The sequence below is a fragment of the Caretta caretta genome, chromosome 2, assembly GCF_965140235.1.
Source record: "Caretta caretta isolate rCarCar2 chromosome 2, rCarCar1.hap1, whole genome shotgun sequence".
Lineage (NCBI taxonomy): Eukaryota > Metazoa > Chordata > Testudines > Cheloniidae > Caretta > Caretta caretta.
Genome location: NC_134207.1, coordinates 199,478,148 through 199,491,483, shown reverse-complemented (window position 1 = coordinate 199,491,483; position 13,336 = coordinate 199,478,148). Strand labels below are relative to the sequence as shown.

The 13,336-nt window shown below is 37.2% G+C and overlaps 1 protein-coding gene across 3 annotated transcripts in view; it reads left to right on the top strand.

Annotated features, from left to right (window-relative positions):
* The window catches only part of RARB (retinoic acid receptor beta), a 526,846-nt gene that overhangs the window by 42,837 nt on the left and 470,673 nt on the right, over positions 1-13,336 (top strand). For 2 of the 3 annotated variants that reach the window (XM_048838585.2, XM_048838583.2), the window contains exon 3: positions 8,199-8,239. The exons of the other annotated variant lie outside the window; for it this stretch is intronic. The gene's annotated coding sequence lies outside the window, so the exon portion shown is untranslated. The remainder of the gene's footprint in view (positions 1-8,198; positions 8,240-13,336) is intronic. 3 annotated transcript variants of the gene reach the window in all.

Below are 13,336 nucleotides of genomic sequence, written 5' to 3'. Positions count from 1 at the left end.
TGTAAGCAAATGAGGAAAATGTAGCGTAGATGAACCTACTGTAAGGTTGGGTGCACAGCTGGTTGGAAAACCATACTTAGAGAGTGGTCATCCATGGTTTACAGGCCCTTCCAGCTTGACTATCAAGCAGGATCTGTCAGGGATCTGTCTTGGGTCGAGTTCTGTTCAGTATCTTCATAAATTATTTGGATAATGGTATAGAGATACATGTATAGTCTGTGGATGATACCAAGCTGGGAGGGATTTGAATTCTTCGGAGGACAGGATTAGAATTTCAAAATGATCTTGACATACTGGAGAAATGGTCTGAGATAAATAGGATGAAATTCAGTAACGACAAATGCGAAGTACTACACTTAGGAAGGAATAATCAATTGCACATATAACATGGCTAGGAAGGAGTACTGCCTAGGACTGCCTAGGAAGGAGTACTGAAGAAAGGGATCTGGGGGTTATAGTTGATCACAAACTAAATATGAGTCAACAATGTAATACTGTTGTTGGGGGAAAAAAAGGCAAAAAATGTTCTGGGATGCATCAGTAGGAGTGTAGTAAGCAAGGCACCAGAAGTATTTCTTCTGCTCTACTCAGCACTGATAAGGCCTCAACTGCTGTACCCTGTCCAGTTCTGGGCACCACACTTTAGGAATGGTATGGACAAATTGGAGAAAGTCCATAGCAGAGCAACAAAAATGATTAAAGGTCTAGTAAGCATGATGTACCAGGAAAGACTGACAAAATTGGGTTTGTTTAGTGTGGAGGAGAGAAGATTGAGGTGGGATATAACTCTTCAAGTACAGAAAAGGTCGCTATAAAGCGGAGGGTGATGTATTGTTCTCCTTAATAACTGAGGACAGGACAAGAAGTAATGGGGTTAACTCTAAGCCCATTAAATTGAAACAAGGAAGATTTAGGTTAGGCCTGAGAAAAAACTTCCTAACTGTAAGGTTTGAGTAAGCACTGGAACAAATTACCTTTGTCTTTGGAAGTTTTTAAGAACAGTTTTTAGACAGACAACTGTCCGGGGTGGTCTAGATAATACTTTATCCTACTTCAGCGCAGGATCTGGACTAGATAACCTATTGAGGTCCCTTCCAGTCCTACATTTCTCTGATTTCATGTTTATTGTGGAGAGCTCACAAATACATCTGTCAATATGCAGTGTTGCAACATAACATATAATATCATTATATAAATCAGTGGTATGTCCTAGTCATGAATGGTACATTCTGTTCTAGTCACCTAGTCTCAAAAATCTATAGAAGACAGAGTTCAGAGATGGGCAATAAAAATGTTTAGAGGCTCTGGAGAGACTTGTTTATGAAAAGATATTGAAAGGATTAGAACTATATTAGTTTAAAGAAGAGAGTAATAGGGTAAGGGTAGATGTAAAGGGTAGATATAAAATAATGAATGATGCAGAGAAGATAATCATGTGCTACTGTTTATCCTTTCTCTCAATGCAAAATCAAGGAAATATCAATGAAATTTGAAGTCAATAGATGTAAATAGCCAATCAAAGGACAAGTATTTTACACAATGCATAATTAACCTGTGGAATTTTCAGCCAAAATGCATCAAACCCAAGAGCATGGAATTCAAAAAAGTATTAGACATTTGTATGGACGATTACAACATTCAGTTCATTAGATGGGATTAAAAAAATTAGATATTAACCCTCATGTTTCAGGGTGTAAACCAACCAATGGTTGCCTGGGTTAGAAAGAAACTTCCATTATGCACAGATTATTCTATAATTATACATTATAGGATTTCTTGCATTTTCTTGCATCTTCCTCATAAACAGCTGGTTCTGGTCACTATCAGGGACTAAATATTGGATTAGATAGGCCACTGGACTGATCCAGTATAGCAGTTCAGTCTCAGTTGCTGGGTGTTTCTACGGTCCTGATCTGTTCGGTTGTTTGTTTTAACACACTTCCAACTATTTCCGAGTTATTTGTATTTTTGTCTTGAATACAGAAACAACCAAAATCTCAAGTTTCTCATCATTCAAACTTTGTTCTGAAAGTGGGAAGATTTTGTTCTTTATTGTTCCAGAGTTTATTCACAGGAGGAGAGCTATTTCTTAGTAAAGGAAGTTTTTTATAGGTTTTCAGTGATCTGTGTTTATTAAATTTAAATGATATTCATGGAAAAATTCCCAATAAAGGCAGGTATTGAGTCATGTTAAATGAGTGTTAATCTGACCAGGGATTATGTATGCCATAGTCAAAAAGGTCATATGGAATAGTGTGTATACTTGTATGTGTTTAGGAACCAGCTACATGGATTTTTCCTCTCAATAGAATCAAGTGCCGATTTGGAGAAACCTCCTAACCCTGTGCACTGTTGTGGCCTGCACATTCTCTTGAAACAAGGTAAATAGGTGGAATTTACATTGGGATTCATTCACGGGCACTAGCTGTTATCAATATATGTCTCTCTTAAGATAGTAAGCATTAAAAAATTACTGCTGCTTCATATATATCCCCTTCTACATTTATGTAATGAGGCTCAAAAGAGAACAATCACCTGTTCTTGATTGGTTTTGCATTTGTAGCAAGAAAACTGTTTACAGTTATATTTTATTAAATTTGATTTTGTTAGTGTTTCAGTTTATCAGATTCCAGTCGTAATACTCCTTTATTTAGGAAAAGCATTCTTAATATGAAGGATGTGACTTTTCAGTCAGAAAAAGAGGGGAATCAAACATAGGTCTGTGTAGAACGAGTCAAACAAATTGTTCCATAAAAATGTCTCAATAAAAAAATGTATGGATAAGACTAGAGGCAAAGCAAATATGATTTTTTTTATTCCCAAATATTTGTACATTATTTCTCAGAAATGTGTATGTTAATATAATAGCTTGTGTATGTGGAGTCGTATTCATATAGGGTAGATTTTACCACTGTACATAGTGCCAACACAACGCCTACACACCACATTAGTTTTGAAAATAGGCCTTAGGTGGAGTTTAACTGTTGCATGGGTCTTCTGCTGTTTCAGTGCAACGAGTGAATTTCACCTCATGTGTATGAAATCTAAGACTCCTGTTTCCTTTTCATTTGTTCATACAATGATTATATACAGAGTTTGAGAGCGAGACTGCTGAGGTTTATTTGGATAGGCCTGGACCCTGGTGGTGTTTACCTTCGGCAGCATGCCTTATGCAGTTACTTGCTTAGGTGCATTGGATTCATTTTAACTTTTAACTGTGCTTTTTTTTTCCTTTTGCAAATGTAGGCTCTTGGTGGAAAGCTGTGTTTCAACTGGAGGATGGTATTACAAGAGATTATGGGCATATTCTCTCCGTGATGTACATGTGGAACTTGGCTTTTATTATCAATGGAAATTATGTGCGCACACTAATAATAAAATAGAACCCTTTGTTGATATCAAAAAGCCAATCAAGATAGAATTCTTTTTTTACAGAGAGCCTCCTGCCGCTTCCCAATGAAGTTCCCCTTTGCAAAAGCACAATGACAAATAATGGTGCTGCTTCGGTCATTGCATCACTAAAGGGTATTGTTTGAACTGTCACATTAATTGTGACTCATGAAACTCAGCTGTGCGATATTATACAGGCCAGTAAAAATGAAAAAGCCAGCATAGCACCTGGCCTCTTTCCCGAGTAAAAACTCAGATGCTTCAGTTTGATAATTTTCTAACATCTGGCGCTGCTGACCAGCCATTCCAGCTGCGCAGCAGGAAGAGTGGCAAAGGATGCACTTCAGAGGCAGTGTAAATATAAAGGAGAAATTATTTGACAGATCTTCCTGGCTAGTGTAACAATTTCTTTTGCAGTTTATAGAGTAGATTTAAAGATTAAAAATTACTCACCTTTGCTGGCTATGCATTCGCTGAAAGAACTGTGTCAGATAATGATTTTTTTTATTAAATTGTATTTTGTCTTTTTAAACTCTATGGGTAACATTTTCAAAAGCACCTAAATAACTTAGGCACTTCTAAAAATATTACCCTGCATGAATAGACAAGAAATCCATATTAATAAAAATCCTTCTTCCTTAAATTGATGTCTGTATCAAGTTATTTTTTCACAACAATTTGTCCATCTTGTTGTTGTGTATAATAGAGGCATGTACTTTTGGACCCCAGTCTTTTGTATTAAAATCTGAAAGATACTGGCATGTAGTTTTATTTTAAAGAAATTTACACTGTAGTTTAGGGTTTTCTTTTGACAGTCCTAAACAGATGCCATTCTGTCTTCTTATAGCCGAGTTCCCAACATACTCATTTTTCTTAAGGCTTTGGTGGTGGTAGAGTTTGTTGGAGAGAAGCACTGTAACCACTGATACTACCTGGTAAAAGAATGAGATTTATTTTGCAGGAGAGAGGAACTGACTGGTGAACTGACCCATGTGTTGAACTGCCTCGTGAATGTACAGTGGTGTGTTGTGGCATTTGTGTATGTTATTGCTGGGTAAAAGTTGTGTTAACTGATAGACTCACAGTGAATTCTTCAAATGTAGCACCAAAGCTGTTTCCAGGAAAGTGTAAAGAGTGTAGTCGCATGGGGGGCATGGACAAAAGGAGGCCCACAATTTGGTGGAAATTGGAGCTGTGACAAAATGCATTTACATGTTTTGAACGGTAAGAAATAGAGCTGTGGGAATTTCCTAAGGAGGGGCTGAGCATAGGGGTCTCTCCTGAGAGATCATTGGGAGCTCATAGGATAGCAGTGGGACTCACCTGGAGCGGGAAGGGCAGGAGAGGGGTAAAAGAAACTGGTGCCCCTATTCAATTCTCATGCTTCCTCTACAAATCTGTCAGATCAGCAGTGCATAGCATGAAAAGGTGTTGTCATTCATGTTCATGAAACAGTTTATACACAATAAAAGATTAATTTAGTCTACAAGGTGCTTCCAGACAATGCTACTGAGTTTTAGAAAAGGACTGAATTGCTTTTGGAAGACAGTGATGGTCTAAATGATCATGTATTCATATATTGCACAGTCTAACCTCGTCTCCCAGATTGTACCATTAGCTTTGTAAGGCATTGTTTATGCTCTTTGAACATTCTGCAGGTACTAACAGTGTAGGAAAGCAAAGTACAAGGTGATCCTAACTGTTAGGCTGTAGGTGAGATTTGATAAATCAAGTTTTTGTTCTGTACTTTATTTTTCTACCATAGGTTTCATGAGCCAGAATTTGAACTGGTGTACATTGGTGCAGCCTCATTGAAGAAAGTTGGTTTGTCTGGGATGTGATCAAAATCCCATGTATTTTTTCCTTGTCTGTTGTTACTAATAACTTACCTGATTGAAAGTGGAAAACATTGTAAAAATGTAATTTACTTTTTCATTCACTCTGCTTCTTCATTGAAGCTAGTCACTATTATTTTTAGCCAGTTTCACTCTCTATTCTGATACATTATGCAATTATATTTGTATGGCTTCATAACCCTGCAGGACACTCTTTAAATGAAAAAAAGAATTGTTTTCATTAACAGATTTACAGATATTTTATGAGTTTTTAATCAGGCTCTGTAAACATATTCCTTTTCTGCGAAGCCTAAATTTGGGGCTTTAATATTTATTGACAAGGCTCTTTAAACACCTTGTCTGGAGTTAGCTGTGGTGAGCCTTTAATGCTGCTAAAACATATCTTCTTTGCACAAAATGAGCTGTTAATTGTTAGTCTTGCTGTGAGATGGTTCAGCCAATGTAAGTGATATTGGTCTAGACCTTTTTATGATGTATATAGCCAGCATAGTAACATGGTCCATTACTTAAGTATGCACTAGTCCTGCTAATTAAACGTTGTTTGTTATGTGAGCTGGGCCATTCCAAAATTGTTAAGAAAATTCCAGGTCAAATGTGTGAAATGTTCTTTAAATGAATTGGGAAACAATGGGAAGTAGGCGGTAATGAGAGACTGTTAAGGATGGAAGGAGCAACAAAATTAATCTTGCAAAGTAATTTTTAGTGTCCTGTAAAACCACAAATTTAAGTTGTAGTTGTATTATCCTAAATTAGGTCTGTAACCCTGACATTACACAGATTTCAGACTGAAATATTGAAAGGTCTTGCTCTGCTCTTGAGATTTAAAAAAAGAATCAAACAGAGGCTGTTGGCTACCTGCATCCCAAATGTCTCCTATGACCATACGTGGTTGTGTATATATGCACCTAAATTTGAATCACGATAGGCCTGAGTCTCATTTACACTGAGGATGCTTTATTCCATCCTGACAATATAAAGAGTTGTAAATTACACCCACTTTAAGTCCTCTTTACATCCTTAGTGTAAATGAGAATCAGGGCCTGATGTTCTGGGTTGCGACCTCCTTTGTAGTTAAAAGTCCTTGCAAGCTTTCTCATGCTTTGTCTTTACTAAAGAGTTGTTTAACTGTGGGAAGGATGCTCATCATTCACTTACTCTAAGGCTAATGTCACCTTCCCCTGTGATGATGTCAGTTGTGTCACTTCATATTGTACTCCTGAGTAATATTTAATTCTGTGACCTCAGTTCGACATGGCTTCCAAATTGTCCATTAACCCTCTTTTCGAAGCAGAGTCAATCTTGTTTTCTGGATGGAAGCTAGAAAGAATGCATGGTGAAGCAGCTGAAGTTGATTAAAAGTGGTTTTGATTTCAAAGTTATGGTAAATTTGTAGCTTCGCTTCATATTATACTATTAGTTCCTTGTAATAATAATAACTGGTGTCATGGAACAGAAGTAGAATTCAAAGAAAAAAAGAAAGATGAGGAAGAAGGAAAAACAACTTACCCAGATATGTATGCCACAAACAGGGAAGTCTGTGAGAATATTATGCCAGAGTCTGACATCTTTGCTTCCTCTGAATCAAAGGGAGTAAATGTGTAGTAATTAAATTTGAGTATGAAATCTGGATCTGGCCACTCCTGTTTTATAGCACACTCAGTTCTGTGTTGGATTGTTGCACATGGTTAGATAAAACAGTGATAGTCATCTCAGAAAAATCTCATATAAACAGACTAAAGATTAATTCCTCAACATATTTCTTCTACTTTTGTAAAAGATTGTATAAAACAGAGCTTTCAATATCAAGCAGGTTATCATGAAAATTTGAATAAAGTAAACAGATCATTTGACTGTGGTTAAAAGTATAAGGAAAGACCATTGCATTTGAACATTGTAAACAAGAACAGTTTTTGCATCCTAAAGACTTGCTCCCACCTCTGTTGGTTTATCCCTCTCTCTTCTCCTAGTCCATTATGACTCTCTAGCCTCAGTGCCCATTGTGAATTTCATTAATAATGGCAGTGATAGCTATTGTCTTAACTGAAGCTACCGGCTCAGTCTAAATCATTCCTTCCTCCATCTTCTTCCTTCCCTGATGATGCCTGAGGCCTCTGAATGCATTTTGACATATATAAAATGTAATACATGTTTTTTCAATACCTGTTAACACATTTTCACAACTGTCAGATTACCAGCTTTGTGCAGCTCTAATTGTAGGCAAATGTTGCACATTTAGGGCTTTAAGACTCAAATTAAATTTTATGTCACCACACTGCTGTTCACGCATTTGAAACGCATTTTATTCTACTCTGTTTTTAAGGCTATAGCATGCACCTAATAATAAATGATGATAAACATGTCAAGAGCCAAATTTATAGCGGATGTGAGCAAGTGGCACTGAGTGAAGTCAGGGGAGTTTCACCTGCTTATGTCAGGTCAGCATTTGCCCCATATCTTCAGATTTTCTCAGCATTTGTTTTACTTTTAGATTCCTTACAAGTAAAAGGATGATTAATATTCTTACCAACTCTTGTAAACCAGTGGTGTCAAATACCAGCCCTGCTTGGTGAATTTATCTGGCCTACTTGACAGATTCATAATCTGCACTGTGCAAACTTTAATTTTATGTAAAAAGTAAACTGCTAACCATAAAAGAAGTAAAGGTGTCCTTTTGAATATGACTCAGTGAAGCCCTTTCTTACACAGCTTGAAGCAACAGCTCTGAGTGGTGTGACCTGCCTTATTGATCTCAGTGGGATAGTAACTCTGAAACCTAACAATGATACTTTTAGTACTAGATTTTCAAATAACTTAAGTGCACAGCTATGCACCTAACATGCACTTGCCTCTTTTTTTTTTTTGCAAATCACATACTATTGCAGTTATTTTGTACAGTGAATAGTATTGAACTCAACAGTAACTTTATAGCTAATGACCAATTTCTATTTTCAGTTGCAGCTCCTGATGAGGTTAATCTGAGATGCATTAAGGAGGTGAGCTAAGAATTTGGTCTTAAAATTTTAATTACTAGTATATCTTTGATCTTTGTGACAATCTACCAGTGTGTCTAAGCCTGAGACTCTGAGCACTTAGCTGCAACTCTATTGAAGCTCTCTTTGGATGAAGTCAGTTGTTATCACTGGAGGATCTTCTATGTATTGAAGGTAGTCTATTAGCCTAACTTTGTACATTTGACGTATTGAACATGAGTAAAACTGCAACATGACTCTGTCCACAGAATAAATATGACAGTACGGTTGCTTCAGAAGGTTTATTTCAGGGAAGTGGCAAATAATCTGTTCATATATAAATGACAGCTGCGATTCTCCTCTCATTTACATCATTTTTGTGCTGGAGTAACTCCACTGACTTCAAAGGAGTTATACCAGTGTAAAATTAGTGTAACAGAGTGGAAAATCAGGTCAGAGATTTTTGGGGCCGGTGCACTCTCTGAATGAAAAGTTATCATGAATCTGTTCCTTTACTATTGAGTGAGCTCATATACAAATACCCAGTACCAGAGAATAGGTCTACTGCGTGCTGTATTACATCTTTCAGTGGAGATGTTAAAGTGACATCTCTGTCCATCTCTGACTAGGAGAGAATATCTATTAAAAAAAATTTTCAGAAAGAATAAGGATTAATAAAATCTCTCTCATTAGGATTTATCCTAATGCGAACCATTGCAATTCTAACTGTTGCTAACTAATAGTGGACTTGGGTTTACCTACTCTATACATTTCTGTTGCTCTACCAGTAGCCACCTCATTTTTTAACAGTAAACTTGGATACATGAAAGGCACGCTATAAAAACCAATTATATTTGATTCTATTCTGTGTAAGTTAGTAACAAAGTAATTTTTTGCGTTTGTGATAAGCAGCCACACCTTTTGGGGTAATTTTCCATTTCTATGCTCCTGTTATTGAAAATGGGATTTCCATGCTTAATTCCCTTTACTCAGTGTTGAAAATAGACCCCTTTAGGTCTGACGGCTTGCTAAAAATTGTTCTAAAATTTTATATTGATTATGGGCCATATGTTAGTACTAATTATATAAATGAGAGATGGTGGAAATATGACACACTTAAACATTTAGTGGTTTAAAGAATTATACAAATGAATGCTAACTTGAATAAGTGCTGGAAGAAGAAAAGGAGAATTGCAGGTTTTTAGCAGATGTTAATAGGTTCGCATGGCTATCCATTGTTTTTATTTGTCTAACTATAAGAAGTGCTGACACTTTGAACGTTTTGTCAGACTATTTTAAGTTGCCATCTTGCAGGAAAATAAGAATTGCAGTTTGCACCTACGGATATACTAGGGATTCATTATATGAATGGGCTATGTTGAATCATACCAAGTGAAGTGTTAAACTCAGTTAGCATCATTGTACCTTTGGAACTATAAACATTAAGCTTGGGGCTGTAGTCATATGTGTTGCTGCAGTTGTATAGGTGATATGGCTATTACTGTGTAGTGGGGGCATTATATTTCACTTTGGCTCATGTACATTTTAGCCTTTGCATAATAGTTAAGAATTTAATGTGATAACTATGGGTATGTCTACACAGCAATTAAACACCTGCAGCTGGCCCGAGTCAATGACTCTGGCTCGCAGAGCTTGGCTGTGCGGCTGTAAAATTTCTGTGTAGACGTTTGGGGTCGAGCTCTGGGACCCCGCGAGGGGGAAGGGTCCCTGATCCCAAGATCCAACCTGAGCCTGAATGTCTACACAGCAGTTTTTAGCCCTGTGGCCTGAGCCCTGTGAGCCTGAGTTGGTTCACCTTGGCTAGTCATGGCCATGCCTTGGGTCTTTTATTCCAATGTAGACATACCCAATAGAACAGGAAGAGAACAAGGGAAATAGTGGGAGGGTAGGAGTTGTAGGCTGAGATTTTCAAAGCCATTTAGGGGATTTGGCCCTATATCTTTCATTCATATTAATTGAAGACATGTATCTAAATCTCTTAGAGGGCTTTGAAAAATTTCACCCATAGTCTTTAGGAAAGTATTGGCTAATGCTAGCAAAGAGTAGCTATATTTTGTAAGAAGTTTCTGGTAAAAATAATACAGGTGTGGTTTCTAGTAAAGCTAATACAGGTGTGTATGTGTGTGTTTATTTTTGTGAAGTGGTACAGAGCACACATTTTGTAAAGATAGGCTGGTTACAAAATATAATATACAAAGGTTTTGTTGTCATGGTTATAACTGAAATCTGTATTTAGAATAGGCTATTCAGAGGCAGTGGGCCAAATTTAGATCTGATATGAGTGAATGCTTTTGACCCAGTGTGGCCAGTAGTTAAACCAGAAGACAGAAACCCTGGTCTCCATTCCTAGCTCTGTCATTTTCTCATTCTGTGACTTGAGGCAAAACACAGCTTCTCCGTGCATCAGTCTATTGACCAGTGAAGTGGATATGATATACTTATCTCAAGGTTTTTGTGAGGCTTAATGAATGTTCCAGAAGCATTTTTAGCATCTGGATGAAAATTGCTACATTCGGCAAATGTGTTCCGATCACTTTTTTTTTTAACAAAAAGTGGGTTCTGGTTTGTTTCTTCTTGCAGGTTGACCGAAATGGTGAAGATTCCAAGACCAAATGAAACTGACTTCTTACTTGAATTTGACAATAAAAAAGGAAGCAAGACATCAGTTTTTCTTTATCTCCTATTTCTGTTCTTTATCTGGTCAGTCATGTCTACAGTTTGAGTGTTGTTTAAACAAACATTTGTTTATAGCAATTTTGAAAACGGCTGCTGGCTGGCTAAGCTAAAACTTATAGCTTTCTACTCTAACGCATGCAGTGGACTAGAATTAACAAAACATGAGTTCCCACTACCTTTGTAGACCAGGTACTTGCAAATTCACCAACGTTCTCATACGAACCTGGGCTCACTCTCCTCGTTATTTAATTCCTGTCCCTAGTACACATACATCACTGGAGCATTTTCACCCTTAGGCCTTTAACCACTAGATAGTTTCACTATCGTTAGTGTAACAAGGTAGCAGATTCTAGGACTGTTAATGGAGAAGTGAAGTCGTCTTGATGTCGCAAGGTGCAAGCATCTCTTAGAGATGCAGATATTGTTGCATTCACTCTACGTTTAGACATTTATGCCTAGTTAGTTTCAGCATAGGAGTGTTGAAAGGCAGTTCTTTCTTCCTTCTGACTGCAGGGAGATGCCATGTATTATCTCCTTTGATAAAAGGAAATGATAGTAAAACAATGTATTTGTTATACTATGTTGCTGATCTGCTTAAATGAGCTTGGAAGGATATTCATTTTATATATTGAATAATTTCTTAATTATAACTGTACATTCTGCATCCAGAACTAGGATTAGAACTACAGTAGTCAATCATGCAGAGTAATCTTTCAGTAAAATTATTACTAATCATTTCACAATTCCGTTTTCAAAACATGTTCTGATAAGAAATAATAAACTAAGAGACTTCGTCTGTGAAAGATGAGTATTGTTTAATTATGAAAGGGGAAGCATCCATAGTTTCACACATACAGCACAAGCAGGTAATTATTTCATAGGAAATCTTTTTTCAATTTACTTGAATTTAATTTCAAGTATTAGATCACTTCAATCTGTAAAACAGGGTGGGGAGCAATAGAAAACAGCTTGGAGCTGTTATGTCAGCAGAGAGATGTGGGTGAACAATATTAGAACGTTGCTTCATACCTCCGACCCTATTAATTAGCATTCTCTAGTCAACTAAAGCAATTCTTTAACGTTTGTAATGGATGCCACATTTTACACTGGTTCATGCCCAATCTTGATGTTCTGTATAATTGGGCACATAATATAAGTGGATATTGTTTTGTCAAGCATTGGTGGTGGTTTCATTTTTTTTAGAGGAAGGAACCCCTGCAGATGGTAAAACTTCTGCACTGCTTTAGGTTAACAGACCCATCCAGCCTTAATATTAGGGTGCATTACCAGAAGATAGTTTGTCCCCTCTGTGCCACAGTCATGCTTATTAGCTTTATTTTATTATATACTCTAGCTTGTGAAATGATCTTTTTAATGCCACTTAGTGGTGGCTTCTGTAGACAGCAAAATTACTGTTCCTGCCCTCGGGATCAATTTGTAATATGCTGTTATCATATAAATATTATGTGCTGTACTTTAATAATGTTGATAGTCCAAAAGATTACTTCAGTGTTGTTGAGTCGTCTTTAAAAAGCGTGATGAAAATTGAATCCACGGGGAATTTCAAGGAAAAGGTCCTTAATTACTTGTGATCTAATGCTGTAGTCCTTACTCTGGCATAACTCCCAGTGCCTATAAGGCTCACTCTAGTGCATATGGAAATGATGTTCCTGGTGTGGCTGTTTATTAAAGACATACTGTTTTTTCCAGTGCAGGTGACAGCTTTATAAAATGTGAATTCTAAATAACTGATATCTGGTTGCTCCTTTGTTCTGTGGTCCCAAGCCAAAAGAGTCAAACAGATAATTCCCTCTGTAGTTCGTCTTTACACACTGATACCAGGTAACCTGATTTATTGAAAACACTCTCCTTCTTAATAAGAAAAGGAGTACTTGTGGCACCTTAGAGACTAACCAATTTATTTGAGCGTAAGCTTTCGTGAGCTCAAATAAATTGGTTAGTCTCTAAGGTGCCACAAGTACTCCTTTTCTTTTTGAGAATACAGATTAACACGGCTGGTGCTCAAAAACATCTCCTTCTTAATGTATGTATTTGCATTCTGCCTTGGAAAGCTCTTAATCTTTCTTAAACCTCTCATCTCCAAACTTCTTCTTCTCCTTATACTTAACACCATGTTTCAGTTTTACAAACTTTGGGCCAGTGTTGATTGGAGCCATCACCTAATATGAAAATGTAGTGCTAAAGGTTGTAGCACTTTGATGCTCTACAGAAGGTAGGGCTCCTTCTTAGCCAATAATCAGCTCTTGCTCCTCCCTCTCCCTTCAAGGGTTGATTCTGTCCTTACCCCAATGCTTGGTTCAGGCTCACGTCTCTCCTCTCTCTTTCCTAGCTCCATCCACAGCAACCACCCTCAAGCTAACAGGAGAGGGATACTGAGCTGCTACATTTGTCAGGATTCCCTTT